The sequence below is a fragment of the Crinia signifera genome, chromosome 4, assembly GCF_055691185.1.
Source record: "Crinia signifera chromosome 4, ASM5569118v1, whole genome shotgun sequence".
Classification (NCBI taxonomy): Eukaryota; Metazoa; Chordata; class Amphibia; order Anura; family Myobatrachidae; genus Crinia; species Crinia signifera.
In genome coordinates, this window is record NC_139220.1 from 11,047,504 (window position 1) to 11,063,837 (window position 16,334).

The following is a 16,334-nucleotide window of genomic DNA, read 5'->3' on the forward strand; positions in this document are numbered from 1 at the left end:
TTCACACCGTCGTAAGGGGCTAAGCCCGCACCCCTACCCCCTCCCCCCCTCCCGGAGCATCGGGTCTGGCAGCAAACCCCCCCCCCCCCCCCCCCCCGCGCGCGAAGTAGCGGGTATGCCTGCAACTCCCCAGAGCAGAGGGGTATGCCCGCACCCCCCCTCCCCCGATGGATCAGCGGCGTCGGCAGACCCTCCGCTACTTCGGGGGGGGGGGCATATCCGCTGCTCCAGCGAGAAGGGAGGGGTGCGTGCTGACCCGCCGCTCTGGCTGGGCATACCCACTACTGTGGCAGGTGGGTTGCGGGCAGACCCGCTGCTTTGGGGGTGGGGGGTGCGGGCAGACCTGCTGATCCTGGGGTTGGGGCGGTGCAGACCTGCAGACAAGCCGAGGGGGGGGGGGGGGGGGCGGTTGCATACCCGCTAATAGGTGGGGTTGCGGACAGACCCGCTGATCCAGGGGTTGGGGCGGTGCAGACCAAATACGTCACAATAAAAAAAATGGCCGCCTCCGAGCGGGAAAAGTTAGAGGGGGACTTTCATGACTAATGCATTATTGTAGACATATAGCGGGAACACACAGACTGCGGTGATGGAGGCTTCTGCTGACTGCGACTCCTCAGTTATTCCCCACTGGACTGGAGTTATCATTGAATGTGGTGCTTTATTTAGTGAAACATTTCTGTTACCTAGTAGACCACAAGCCAATCACATGCATTTTCCTCTAACTCCAGTATGTTGCAATAGGAAGAGGTCTAGAAGTCTCTTGTAGGTTAATTAATGAGTCTACTTTCCCTGTATGAGTAATTCCTGCTCAGCCTGGGAATAGGATCTCAGCGTTTGCATCTGGTTTATGTAACTGCCGGCGCTGCCATTATATGCTGGTAAGGGGGGGGGGGGGGGGTGAGGGGGTGAGGTGGATTATCTGGACAATAACTCACCTGGAAGACATGTAAGTAGTGGGTACTTAGACCTCTCAGGAATGTTGTAGAACAAAAGCTGTTTTCACAAGTGACTCATAAAATGTCCTTTACTACTGTACATGCCCGATGTCTGCACAGCCTCTGTACACCCAGCGCTAGGCCTGAAGAACCCCGTCGTAGCGGTGCACAGAGGACCTGAAATATCCGCTGCCTGGAAATGACAGAGGTGGAGAGTCCTAAAGTTACAAATGTTCGAGTAAATAGCAACTCAATGTAACTCCGCTCTGCTTTTATGCTCCCAGAACGTATTATAAGAGACGTGCAACCCTGTAGCATAGTGGTTAGCATTACTACATCATAACACCGGGCTAATGTGCTAGAGCACAGGAGATTCCATAACCTGAGGATAATGCAGACCGCAGTCATTATCCGAGGGAGAGTATCTGAGGAGGAGGAGGAGAAATACATAACACAAGGTTAATGCAGATCAGCGCCATTAGCTAAAGGACAGTATCTGAGGAGGAGGAAAGATACCAGAACCTGAGGATAATACAGACCACAGCCATTATCTGAGGAGGAGGAAATATACCAGAACCTGAAGATAATACAGACCTTAATCATTATCTGAGGGAGAGTATCTAAGAGGGAGGAGAGATACCGTAACCCAAGTATAATACAGACCATGGTCACTATCCAAGGTAAAGTATCTGAGGAGGAGAGATACCATAACCCCAGGATAATACCAACCACAGCCATTCAGTGTTCACTTCCCTGGTTCTACCTCCTCCTCACTACCTCTGTCCGTTGGAGTACCACAAGGCTCAGTCTTAGGTCCTCTGCTTTTCTCAATCTATACCTCCTCACTTGGGAAACTGATCGACTCTGTTGGATTTCAGTATCAGCTGTATGCGGATGATACTCAAATCTATCTATCCTCCCCGGACTTGTCACCATCAGTGTTGCTCCGTGTCTCTGAATGTCTCTCTGCCATCTCATCTTGGATGTCATCTCGCCACCTCAAACTCAACATTTCCAAAACAGAATGAATTATATTCCCACCAGCCGAGAATAGTCACCAACCTGATATCTCCATCACTGCTGAGAACACAACAATTAATCCTACCCCACAAGCTCACTGCCTAGGGGTCATCCTCAACTCTGAACTGTCCTTCATTCCTCACATTCAATCTGTCTCTAAAAAACATATCCAAAATTCTTCCAGACCTTACACAAGAAACTGCAAAAACTCTAATCCATGCACTCATTATATCCTGCATTGACTATTGCAATGGCCTCCTACCGGTCTTCCTAAGAAAAGACTCATTACTACAATCCATTTTGAATACAGCTGCAAGGCTGATTTTCCTGGCTGGAGGTTCATCGTCTGGTGATCCGCTCTGCCAGTCCCTCCATTGGTTGCCTGTATATTACCGCATTCATTATAAAATACTTCTACTTACATACAAAGCCATCACTCTGACTACACAGACTTATATCTCTATGCTTATCTCACAATATATCCCCCCCGACTTCTCCGCTCTGCACAAGATCTGCATCTCTCATTCACACTCATTACTTACTCCCACGCAGGATTTTTGTCGGGCAGCACCCACTTTATGGAATGCCCTTCCACGCACATTAAGACTCTCCTCTAGTCTCCATACTTTCAAGCGTTCCCTGAGAACTCCCCTCTTCAGGCAGCTTACATACCTCCCAACTTTTGACGTGAAGAAATAAGGAGCGCCCGAAAAGGGGGTGGGGCGTATGCAAATGAGGGTGCGGCTTATGCTAATTAGCCGTGACCTCATTTTCATACGAGAATAGACGCTGTGCGCATGCGCACAGCGTCGATTCTACTAGATTGGGGGGTCTCCCAACTGCCACCCCCCGCAGCGGGACAATGCCTGCCGCGGGTGGGACAGCGGGACAGGACCCGAAAATCGGGACTGTCCCTCTAAAATCGTGACAGTTGGGAGGTATGAGCTTATCATACTCAGGAACCCCACACAGCCTCCAGTAGCATTCATATCTAATTGCATCCCATCAGGACTGTCCTGTAATCTGGTGGGACTGCCATGCTATGTAATCCTATCCTTATGTATCCCTCCTATTATCCTATAGATTGTAAGCTTGCGAGCAGGGCCCTCCTACCTCTGTCGGTTTGTATCTACCCAGTTTGTTTAATCACTGTTGTTTCCAATTGTAAAGGGCAACGGAATCTTCTGCGCCATATAAGACGCTGTAACGGAATCTTCTGCGCCATATAAGACGCTGTAACGGAATCTGCTGCGCCATATAAGACGCTGTAACGGAATCTGCTGCGCCATATAAGACGCTGTAACGGAATCTTCTGCGCCATATAAGACGCTGTAACGGAATCGGCTGCGCTATATAAGACGCTGTAACGGAATCTGCTGCGCCGTATAAGACGCTGTAACGGAATCTGCTGCGCCGTATAAGACGCTGTAACGGAATCTGCTGCGCCGTATAAGACGCTGTAACGGAATCTGCTGCGCCATATAAGACGCTGTAACGGAATCTGCTGCGCCATATAAGACGCTGTAACGGAATCTGCTGCGCCATATAAGGCGCTGTAACGGAATCTGCTGCGCTATATAAGACGCTGTAACGGAATCTGCTGCGCTATATAAGACGCTGTAACGGAATCTGCTGCGCTATATAAGACGCTGTAACGGAATCTGCTGCGCTATATAAGACGCTGTAACGGAATCTGCTGCGCTATATAAGACGCTGTAACGGAATCTGCTGCGCTATATAAGACGCTGTAACGGAATCTGCTGCGCTATATAAGACACTAACGGAATATGCTGCGCTATATAAGAACCTGTAACGGAATCTGCTGCGCTATATAAGACGCTGTAACGGAATATGCTGCGCTATATAAGACACTGTAACGGAATCTGCTGCGCTATATAAGACACTGTAACGGAATCTGCTTCGCTATATAAGAACCTGTAACGGAATCTGCTGCGCTATATAAGACGCTGTAACGGAATCTGCTACGCTATATAAGACACTGTAACGGAATCTGCTGCGCTATATAAGACACTGTAACGGAATCTGCTGCGCTATATAAGACACTGTAACGGAATCTGCTGCGCTATATAAGACACTGTAACGGAATCTGCTGCGCTATATAAGAACCTGTAACGGAATCTGCTGCGCTATATAAGACGCTGTAACGGAATCGGCTGCGCTATATAAGACGCTGTAACGGAATCTGCTGCGCTATATAAGAACCTGTAACGGAATCTGCTGCGCTATATAAGACGCTGTAACGGAATCGGCTGCGCTATATAAGACGCTGTAACGGAATCTGCTGCGCTATATAAGACGCTGTAACGGAATCTGCTGCGCTATATAAGACGCTGTAACGGAATCTGCTGCGCTATATAAGACGCTGTAACGGAATCTGCTGCGCTATATAAGACACTAACGGAATATGCTGCGCTATATAAGAACCTGTAACGGAATCTGCTGCGCTATATAAGACGCTGTAACGGAATATGCTGCGCTATATAAGACACTAACGGAATCTGCTGCGCTATATAAGACACTGTAACGGAATATGCTGCGCTATATAAGAACCTGTAACGGAATCTGCTGCGCTATATAAGACGCTGTAACGGAATCTGCTGCGCTATATAAGACACTGTAACGGAATCTGCTGCGCTATATAAGACACTGTAACGGAATCTGCTGCGCTATATAAGACACTGTAACAGAATATGCTGCGCTATATAAGAACCTGTAACGGAATCTGCTGCGCTATATAAGACGCTGTAACGGAATATGCTGCGCTATATAAGACACTGTAACGGAATCTGCTGCGCTATATAAGACACTGTAACGGAATCTGCTGCGCTATATAAGACACTGTAACAGAATATGCTGCGCTATATAAGAACCTGTAACGGAATCTGCTGCGCTATATAAGACGCTGTAACGGAATCTGCTGCGCTATATAAGACACTGTAACGGAATCTGCTGCGCTATATAAGACACTGTAACGGAATCTGCTGCGCTATATAAGACACTGTAACAGAATATGCTGCGCTATATAAGAACCTGTAACGGAATCTGCTGCGCTATATAAGACGCTGTAACGGAATATGCTGCGCTATATAAGACACTGTAACGGAATCTGCTGCGCTATATAAGACACTGTAACGGAATCTGCTGCGCTATATAAGACACTGTAACAGAATATGCTGCGCTATATATGAACCTGTAACGGAATCTGCTGCGCTATATAAGACGCTGTAACGGAATCTGCTGCGCTATATAAGACACTGTAACGGAATCTGCTGCGCTATATAAGACACTGTAACGGAATCTGCTGCGCTATATAAGACACTGTAACAGAATATGCTGCGCTATATAAGAACCTGTAACGGAATCTGCTGCGCTATATAAGACGCTGTAACGGAATCTGCTGCGCTATATAAGACACTGTAACGGAATCTGCTGCGCTATATAAGACACTGTAACGGAATCTGCTGCGCTATATAAGACACTGTAACAGAATATGCTGCGCTATATAAGAACCTGTAACGGAATCTGCTGCGCTATATAAGACGCTGTAACGGAATATGCTGCGCTATATAAGACACTGTAACGGAATCTGCTGCGCTATATAAGACACTGTAACGGAATCTGCTGCGCTATATAAGACACTGTAACAGAATATGCTGCGCTATATAAGAACCTGTAACGGAATCTGCTGCGCTATATAAGACGCTGTAACGGAATCTGCTGCGCTATATAAGACACTGTAACGGAATCTGCTGCGCTATATAAGACACTGTAACGGAATCTGCTGCGCTATATAAGACACTGTAACAGAATATGCTGCGCTATATAAGAACCTGTAACGGAATCTGCTGCGCTATATAAGACGCTGTAACGGAATATGCTGCGCTATATAAGACACTGTAACGGAATCTGCTGCGCTATATAAGACACTGTAACGGAATCTGCTGCGCTATATAAGACACTGTAACAGAATATGCTGCGCTATATAAGAACCTGTAACGGAATCTGCTGCGCTATATAAGACGCTGTAACGGAATCTGCTGCGCTATATAAGACGCTGTAACGGAATCTGCTGCGCTATATAAAAGACGCTGTAACGGAATCTGCTGCGCTATATAAGACACTGTAACGGAATCTGCTGCGCTATATAAGACACTGTAACGGAATCTGCTGCGCTATATAAGACACTGTAACAGAATATGCTGCGCTATATAAGAACCTGTAATAATAATAATAATAATAATTATCTGAGGGGAGATACCGTAACCCGAGGATAATACCGACCACAGCCATTATCTGAGGGACTCTCGCCTGCAGTCATGGTCGCTCCTCCAAAGTTAATTAATGCAGCATTTCAATAACTAACATCTAAAATCAATAAGAAAAAGGTTAAATTTATAGACATTTTTATTAGTTTTACTGGGGCAGATGTATTAAGCCTTAACAAGAGATAAATGTAAGTGTGATAAGGAGAGATAAACGTCCGGCCAATCAGCTCCTTACTGACTTTTTTCAAACACAGCCTGTAACATGTCAGTTAGCAGGTGATTGGCTGGACGTTTACATTTATCTCTTGTTAAGGCTTAATACATCTGCCCCAATGTTTCTTATTCAGAGGACAATCTGCACCTAACTGCTATGGGGTGTAATTGGGAGAAAATTAGTTGCCGCCCTCCGTTCCAAGTCACTTACACGACACTCCAAGAAAAAAAAAATGTTTGGATGCCCCCTATGCTAGTACATGCGTGGAGTTTGCATGTTCTCTCCGTGTTAATGTGGGTTTCCTCGCTGTACTCCAGTCCCCCCACCCCCACTACCACTCTTCATGCAATTACTGGTACCGTGTGTGCATGCATCCGTGCAATAAGATTAGACTAATATCCAATATCCAATATATCAGCACTATGGGAATGAAAGATAATAATAATAAGAGACAACTTGGACCCTACAATAGATTTCTACGGCTTTCAGAAGGAACAACAACGTGACCTGTACAGAAGTGATTGGCCGCTGGTGGATTCCTACAGAAAGAGGACGGTCTGCCTCAGGCTGAGGCACACACACACACACACATATATATTACGTTCAACTTGTCCTACCCCAAGAAATGCCAACACACGACAAGCTCTCTCTAACAGCCGGCTCCATCAAAGTGTAGGCCATAAATTCATAATGTCAGGGTTACAGCCGCTAATAAGAGCTATTACTGGCCTCAATTAGGACAGACGCCTATTAACATTTCCTATGGCCCCAAAACATAGATTTTAGGCATTGCCAGGTTCTTAGGAGAGAGAGAAAGGGACGGTAACTCCGAGTCGTGGAAACCTGTACACCTGGAACATAAATAAGGAGTGTCAGCGAGAGGACCGGTCCAACTGGTTTCTGACAATGGCCCTCCCTGTGCACCGCTGCCAGCCTACTAATACCAGATTACTGCACAATGCACAGGATTCCTCTCCGCCTGAAAGGGCATCACTTATGAAAATAGGTAATCGTACATTCTAAGCCATAATCACTACCAACGGTTATAATCTGTGTTTGCAAAGGGTTGGGATAGATATCTCAGCGGTCAGAGAGCCAACAGCGCCATCCAGACGGTCAAATTCCCAACGTTTTCCAGTATTTTAACATGAAACCTTACCGCCTCCTCCCGCAGCCCAACTCTTACCGCCTCCTCCCACAGCCCAACACTACCGCCTCCTCCCGCAGCCCAACTCTTACCGCCTCCTCCCCCAGCCCAACACTACCGCCTCCTCCTCCCGCAGCCCAACTCTTACCACCTCCTCCCGCAGCCCAACATTTACCGCCTCCTCCCGCAGCCCAACTCTTACCGCCTCCTCCTCCCGCAGCCCAACTCTTACCGCCTCCTCCTCCCGCAGCCCAACTCTTACCGCCTCCTCCGGCAGCCCAACTCTTACCGCCTCCTCCCGCAGTCCAACTCTTACCGCCTCCTCCCGCAGCCCACCCTCCTCCCGCAGCCCAACACTTACCTCCTCCTCCCGCAGCCCACCCTCCTCCCGGAGCCCACCCTCCTCCCGCAGCCCAACTCTTACCGCCTCCTCCTCCCACAGCCCAACACTTACCGCCTCCTCCCGCAGCCCAACACTTACCGCCTCCTCCCGCAGCCCAACACTACCGCCTCCTCCCGCAGCCCAACTCTTACCGCCTCCTCCCGCAGCCCAACACTTACCGCCTCCTCCCGCAGCCCAACACTTACCGCCTCCTCCCGCAGCCCAACTCTTACCGCCTCCTCCCGCAGCCCAACTCTTACCGCCTCCTCCCGCAGCCCAACTCTTACCGCCTCCTCCCGCAGCCCACCCTCCTCCCGCAGCCCAACTCTTACCGCCTCCTCCTCCCGCAGCCCAACACTTACCGCCTCCTCCCGCATTATTATTTATTTTATTTATTAACAGTTTCTTATATAGCGCACACAGATTCCGCAGCGCTTTACAGAGCATAGTTATGAGCAAAAAAACATAATGAATTACAGCACAAGACAGTTTAGGACAAGTACATGGTTAATATGGATAGTTGCATCAGGGGAAAGGACACTGAAACAATCATCAGGGTGGCAGTGGTTTATATATTCTAAGAAAGGCACATGAGGAGAGAGGGCAGCCCAACGCTTACCGCCTCCTCCCGCAGTCCAACTCTTACCGCCTCCTCCCGCAGTCCAAATCTTACCGCCTCCTCCCGCAGCCCAACACTTACCTCCTCCTCCCGCAGCCCACCCTCCTCCTCCAGCCCAACTCTTACCGCCTCCTCCTCCCACAGCCCAACACTTACCGCCTCCTCCCGCAGCCCAACACTTACCGCCTCCTCCCGCAGCCCAACACTTACCGCCTCCTCCCGCAGCCCAACACTACCGCCTCCTCCCGCAGCCCAACTCTTACCGCCTCCTCCTCCCGCAGCCCAACACTTACCGCCTCCTACCGCAGCCCAACACTTACTGCCTCCTCCCGCAGCCCAACACTACCGCCTCCTCCCGCAGCCCAATTCTTACCGCCTCCTCCTCCCGCAGCCCAACACTTACTGCCTCCTCCCGCAGCCCAACACTTACTGCCTCCTCCCGCAGCCCAACACTTACCGCCTCCTCCTGCAGCCCAACACTTACCGCCTCTTCCCGCATTATTTATTTTATTTATTAACAGTTTCTTATATAGCGCACACAGATTCCGCAGCGCTTTACAGAGCATAGTTATGAGCAAAAAAACATAATGAATTACAGCACAAGACAGTTTAGGACAAGTACATGGTTAATATGGATAGTTGCATCAGGGGAAAGGACACTGAAACAATCATCAGGGTGGCAGTGGTTTATATATTCTAAGAAAGGCACATGAGGAGAGAGGGCAGCCCAACTCTTACCGCCTCCTCCCGCAGTCCAACTCTTACCGCCTCCTCCCGCAGTCCAACTCTTACCGCCTCCTCCCGCAGCCCACCCTCCTCCCGCAGCCCAACACTTACCTCCTCCTCCCGCAGCCCACCCTCCTCCCGCAGCCCACCTCTTACCGCCTCCTCCTCCCGCAGCCCAACACTTACTGCTTTCTCCCGCAGCCCAACACTTACCGCCTCCTCCCGCAGCCCAACTCTTACCGCCTCCTCCCGCAGCCCAACTATTACCGCCTCCTCCCGCAGCCCAACACTTACCGCCTCCTCCCGCAGCCCAACTCTTACCGCCTCCTCCCGCAGCCCACCTCTTACCGCCTCCTCCTCCCGCAGCCCAACACTTACCGCTTCCTCCCGCAGCCCAACACTTACCGCCTCCTCCCGCAGCCCAACACTTACCGCCTCCTACAGCAGCCCAACACTTACCGCCTCCTCCCGCAGCCCAACACTTACGGCCTCCTCCCGCAGCCCAACACTTACCGCCTCCTCCCGCAGCCCAACTCTTACCTCCTCCTCCCGCAGCCCACCCTCCTCCCGCAGCCCAACTCTTACCGCCTCCTCCTCCCGCAGCCCAACACTTACCGCCTCCTCCTGCAGCCCAACACTTATCGCCTCCTCCCGCAGCCCAACACTTACCGCCTCCTCCCGTAGCCCAACTTTTACCGCCTCCTCCCGCAGCCCAACTCTTACCGCCTCCTCCCGCAGCCCACCCTCCTCCCGCAGCCCAACACTTACCACCTCCTCCCGCAGCCCACCCTCCTCCCGCAGCCCAACTCTTACCGCCTCCTCCTCCCGCAGCCCAACACTTACCGCCTCCTCCCGCAGCCCAACACTTACCGCCTCCTCCCGCAGCCCACCCTCCTCCCGCAGCCCAACACTTACCGCCTCCTCCCGCAACACACCCTCTTCCCGCAGCCCAACTCTTACCGCCTCCTCCCGCAGCCCAACTCTTACCGCCTCCTCCCGCAGCCCAACTCTTACCGCCTCCTCCCGCAGCCCAACTCTTACCGCCTCCTCCCGCAGCCCACCCTCCTCCCGCAGCCCAACTCTTACCGCCTCCTCCCGCAACCCAACTCTTACCGCCTCCTCCCGCAGCCCAACTCTTACGATGCCCATACACGGTGTGATGACTGCACCTGTTATGGGCTGTACATACTTTTTGTACTAGATCTCATCTCATCGCAAAACCTATGCAATGTGAGGCGATCTAGTCCAAATTGTATACAATCATCGCACAGTGTATGGGCACCTTTATCGCCTCCTCCCGCAGCAGCCTAAACCTAACTACCACCTCTGTGCCGTACCAATGGAGGGGGGGGGGACTGGCACCAAAGAGTCGCAGGGTCTCTGCAGATTCCATGCGGATATATATGTAATTAATGTATGGGGCAAGGGGTGCAAAATTCTAGTTACGCCACTGCATCTCCCTGGTGCCCAACCCTAACCCCAGTACTCACCTGGGCCGATTGACGTGTTACGCACGTGCCCCCTGCTGGAGTATATAATAATGGACATCTATTGGAGCTATTTAGATGCACATTCGCATTTTATGCAGCTGACAGATCCGGGTGTAGCCACACAAAGCATCCTGGAATATCCCCATATAAATGTATTTAAATGGCGTCACAAGGGTTCCACAGCGCCGAACAGAACATGAGACATTTGGAGCATCCCCAGCAGCTGTGATTCATGTACAGTACGACATAACAGAAGTCAGGCGCGTCCTCCAGTCAGGTATAGAGGGTAAAGTCCACTTACACACATACACTGTGTAATATTTACCAGGCTGTCCAGGCCGGCCTGTGTGCTGCCACTTACTAACAATGATTCACAAATAGGAAACCTATTTACGTTATGAACCAATCCCTAAAGCCGCTGGCATTCTATGCAAATGAGAGGCAGGAACGTGTGACGCGGAATGTCTCGCAGTGTCACAATAACTGTCACAGTACAGCTGGGAGGAACCGCAGCGGCGACCAATCCGTGGACTCTGTTATTATTTAAAAGACAGATAATCAGCGTCCGCACAAGAGTTCACCTGGGTTTGGAAAGATTAACAGGGAAAGACACCATTCAGATTTAAACTATTAAACCAGTCTGCATTCTCCTGTCGTCTGCTCCTTCTGCCACGGTAGTACCGGTAACATACACTAAAAAATCATTTACATCTGGTACAACAGCGCACGCGACATAGATACACTGGGGGAGATGTACCAAGACAGGGAGAGAGATCAAGTACCAGCCAATCAGCTTTTAAAGCTTCCCATTCCTTTAAAAATAATATATAGACATGAAGGTATAAGCCCTGGCATTAATCTACCCAGCAGGTGGACTCCAGCTGCCATTTTGTTGGTGACCGCTTCTGTGGCGCCACCGGGAAGTGTCCCCATTAGAGCAGGACTGGAACTCCTGAACCGCCATCTTGGCAGCGCAGACTAATGACAGAAAACCACGAGAGCAATTGGTTTTGCCACCCAATATACAGTATACGTGCACTGGAGGAGACAGATTGGACAAACTTTCTAATGTCTTAAAAAGCCAGCAACACGAAGCACAACAGCTCATGTACTATACAGGTAGAGTCAAATTAAAGGCAGAGCATGAGAGTATTATTATATGGGAGATCAGAGATTAGGAAGCGGTTGTGGCCCTTATTCTGGTTCACTCGCAAAGGCAAATTCCTTCTCAAATGGACAAACCCATGTACACTGCAGGTGGGGCAGATGTTACTTGTGCAGAGAGAATTAGATTTGGGTGGGATTTTACTTCAAAGTGAGATCTATATTGCAGTGTAGAACTAAAGCAGCCAGTATTTTCCCTGCACAGAAACAAAATAACTCACCCAAATCTAACTCTCTCTGCCCCACCTGCAGTGCACATGGTTTTGTCCATTTGAGAAGGAATTTGCCTTTGTGAGTGAACCAGAATAAGGGCCTATATCATGGATTACAGAAGAGTGTCAGCACTTGTCCCAGGACACATTACTCTGTATAGATAATAACCGGATCCCGTCGACGGTCTCCGGTTTCCTCTTGCCGACATGAGCTCTGAATATAAAGCTAATCCCTAAATGACAGCGCTCCTGGGGACGTGTTGGGGGGGGCTCTGGCTTCAACGCCCTCCCGTGGGGCATACCTGGATTCGCACACAATGGGTGACATGATAAATGTGTCTGGGCACGACCACTAATTCCCCACCTCGTTGCTGTGAGTGGACGCAGTCTGTGAGTAATTGTGAGTATATCAGTCTGTATGATGGGTGGGGATCAGACGGGTCCATCAGCTGCTGACACACAGGAGCTCTCAGTGAGAAGGACAGCGCCTGAACCCCTCACCTTGTGCTTGAAACAGGTGCGGCCCTTCTCTCGCCCTGGGGTGTTGTTCTCACTGCTAAACGAGGCTGGACGGTTACAAACATTCACTGTCGCTGCACATAGTAACCTGAATCATTCACATCAGTCCCTGCCCCAGGGAGCTTACAATCTATTCTCCTTTTAACACTTATTAGAAAAAATTGCCAGGATGTTTTTGGAGTGTGTGAAAAGAAAAGCACACAGAGAGAACAGGCAAACTCCACACAGATACACCCCTGTCCAGAATGGAACCCATGGCCGCGGTGCTGGGAGGCAGCAATGCTAAAAACTGTGTTGCACAATTGTCCACCATACGCCCATTGGTTAGGATTGTAAAGTTTATCCCATTGTATTTGACATATTTTACAGCAAATAGAACAAGGGGTGCTGTACTGCGCACCCCAAAATTCTGAGAGTGTACAGCACAATACACAGCGAGCATGAGAGAGAAGCAGAGATAGCATTGTGCTGCTAATATACAGGGTTAATTGCTACTCACAATATATAACAGCCCATTCTGCATAGTAAGTGGTTGGGTTATATGTGATATGGATAAAGGGCGCCATCTACTGGTAAAACGCCAAAATCAGTCAGTAATTTATTCTCCACTGTAACTAGCTGGGTGACTCAATATATGGATAAAGGGCGCCATCTACTGGTGAAGGATGAGAAGACGCAAAATGATTAAATTGGCCTATTTCAGGCATGCCCAAAGTCAGGCCCAGGGGCCAATTGCGGCCCGTGCTGTCATTTCAAGTGGCCCGTAGCCTCCAGCTGGAAGTGAACAGAGCATCAGATGAGGGAAGCACAGCACAGGACACTAAAGGTGGGGCCCTGGCGAGCGCGCCTTTACCTTGCGGTCTGCTGCAGTGAGGAGGTGCCGGCTGCCACAGTCAGATGCGTTTGGCGTCCTACAGATGCGTCCGTCAGCGCTGGCGATTCTCAAGCAGCCTGCCTCACCATCTGACTGAGACGCGCGAGTCTCAATATCCGTCGGCGGGGCGACGGGAACCCTGTCCGTCTCCGCCTCAGGGAGATGGACAGGGTTAGGCAGAGGCGTAGCTAGGGTGGAGCCGGTGGAGCACCTACTCCGGGCGCAGACATATCACCTGGCGCCGGAGCTCTGCCACCAGCTCCCCACCCTGCTCGCCTGCTCCCCATGTCAGCCGCCAGGCACCTTCTACCACTGTGCCCTCCTGCGCCCTCCCGTGTGGCCATCCGTCCGCCCTCCCGTGTGTCCGTTGCCTGCCGCCTTCCCCTGCACAGTGCGTGCACACACTCCTCACTTCGGAGGAGACAGATGCTGGAGGTCATATTTGACCTCTAGCGTCTGACAGGAAACACAGCACTGCAGAGCTGTGCTTCCTAGGGCGCGGATACAGAGGGGGCGAAGGGGGCATGGAGCAGCATAAGTACAAGCATCAGACCAAGGTGTGGCCGCATTACAGCTACTCTAGAAGGCAAGATACTTTGTCTTTTTTACACATTCATCTCCATCCAGAACTACACTGACCATGTAACATCAGTCACCTCTCACCCATAAGTAAGTGATGGCAGAGTACAGTAACTCTGGGGATAAGGGGCTCGCTGTATTTGAGTCCTCATATTTAGTGTACACTGAGATTGCCAATGTGTGTTGTTCTCCGTCTCTTCGCTCTCGGTGCCCCGCTAGTTACAGCTGATTATCCGCACTGTTCTCCCTGCATGAGATGATCTGTTACCTTCCACTACGATGCCTCCGCTCTCTCTGCCATAGGATTACGTATAGCTTCTCATCAGCCCCATATATGATGTATTTGTTGAGCAGATCATGAGATGTCATCAATCATAATATTTTACTGCAGAATTATTTGATTCCCGAAGTGGTGACACAGAGTGATAAAAGATATATGTAATGTGATAGGTGAAATAACAGGTTTAATTAGCAATTATTACAGTAGGTGATATACTAGATCTTCAATGGGACACACGCGCTGCAGCAGGCGATAGATAGAATGTAATTTTAACCCCTGGCAACAGACACACTCAAATAAGGTTGGAGACCACTGCTCTAGCCTCTCCGTCCCCACAGCTGTGCCTGTATTATGCTCCCACACCTGCGCCCACCCCACATCTGCCCGCTGATAACTGCAGTAATTCGGCACCCACCATTCCCCCACCCACACCACCAATCATGGGCATCCTCCATTCGCTAAAATGTGCAATGGGCATTACGGTGCGTGGTATAATGTTAGGCTGTGCCCCCTTTTCGCCACGCAAGGGTCCCACCTACTACAAATCGGGGGGGGGCACGAAACATGCCCTTGCTCCGGGCACCGTGGAACCTAGCTACACCACTAGGGTTAGGGGGGGTGCGGGCAGGCGGTGGGGACCCCGGGTGACCGCCGACAAGCCGGCGGTGACCCGGGGGAGCGACTGGAAGCGCCGTCGGAAGGGGGCGCGCGCGTCACTCGTGCATGCGCATCACCTTCTCGCTATAGATATGGCGCTGGCGGGGGATGGCGGCTGGCGTCGCCATTCCCATCCCCTGCAAAGATGGGACCTGCCCCATCTGTATCCCTGCTGCTGCAATCGTATATCACCCTACTCCACAATCACAGTGACAGCAGTGTTTGGGGAGGGGGGCAGAAAGGGGGAAGTTTGCTCCCGTAACATGCAGAGTGGAGGAGGGCGGCAGCGGGAGCCCAAGCATCTCCTGTCCTTGCAGTGCCTGCTTTGCCTCTCCATCCTCTGGCTCACACAAGGGGCTGGGAAACATACAGAGAAGGGAGGGGGCAGAGTGGGGGACATACAGTGAATGGAGGCAGAGTGGGGTACATACAGTGAATGGGAGTAATACAGTGAAGGAGAGTCAGGCTTGGGGACATACAATGAATGGAGGCCCTGATGGACATTAAGAGAAGGGGGGCAGGCTGTGGGACAGAGTGAATGGGTGCAGAGTGGGGAACATACAGTGAATGGGGGACATACAGTGAAGGAGGGGCAGGCTGGGGGACATAGAGTGAATGGGGGCAGAGTGGGGGACCATTCTGATAGGATTAATGATTCAAAGAATGTCAGGCTGAATGGTCGGCCCCCACATTTTCACCTCAAAAAAATCTGGCCCTCGTCGCAAAATGTTTGGACACCCCTGGTCTATTTAGTCAGGGATCAAGTGCAGTAATGTATGCAGGCAAGTAGAACACCGCACAAGCATCCATTTTACTGGCCAGGTGCGTCAGAGAATGAAAAATAAAAAACCTCATTGGCTTCTGCGGCCTACAGGACTTTTATATTTGGCAGGGGGAAGGGAGCAACAGTGATATACTGTATACCAGTAGTATTACAGAATAGGATTCATCTGAAGATGTTGGGACCGATGGCCGGGAGAATCAGCAGTGATTGGTACAATCCTCGTTACCTTATTTCTACCAATCAGCGCGGTGGCTGAACTACTGTCACTGTAGATGCCACCAGATGTACGTCAGCATTGGTCTTATAGGACAATGACCTGTATTATCTATTAGGGTTACAAAACGCCCCAAAAATAAAACACTTAATTAGGTTCAGTTATAAATAAATATGTCCGTAATGTTTCAGTTTGTCGCCTGTTCGATTTAACGACGTGAAATTCTCTG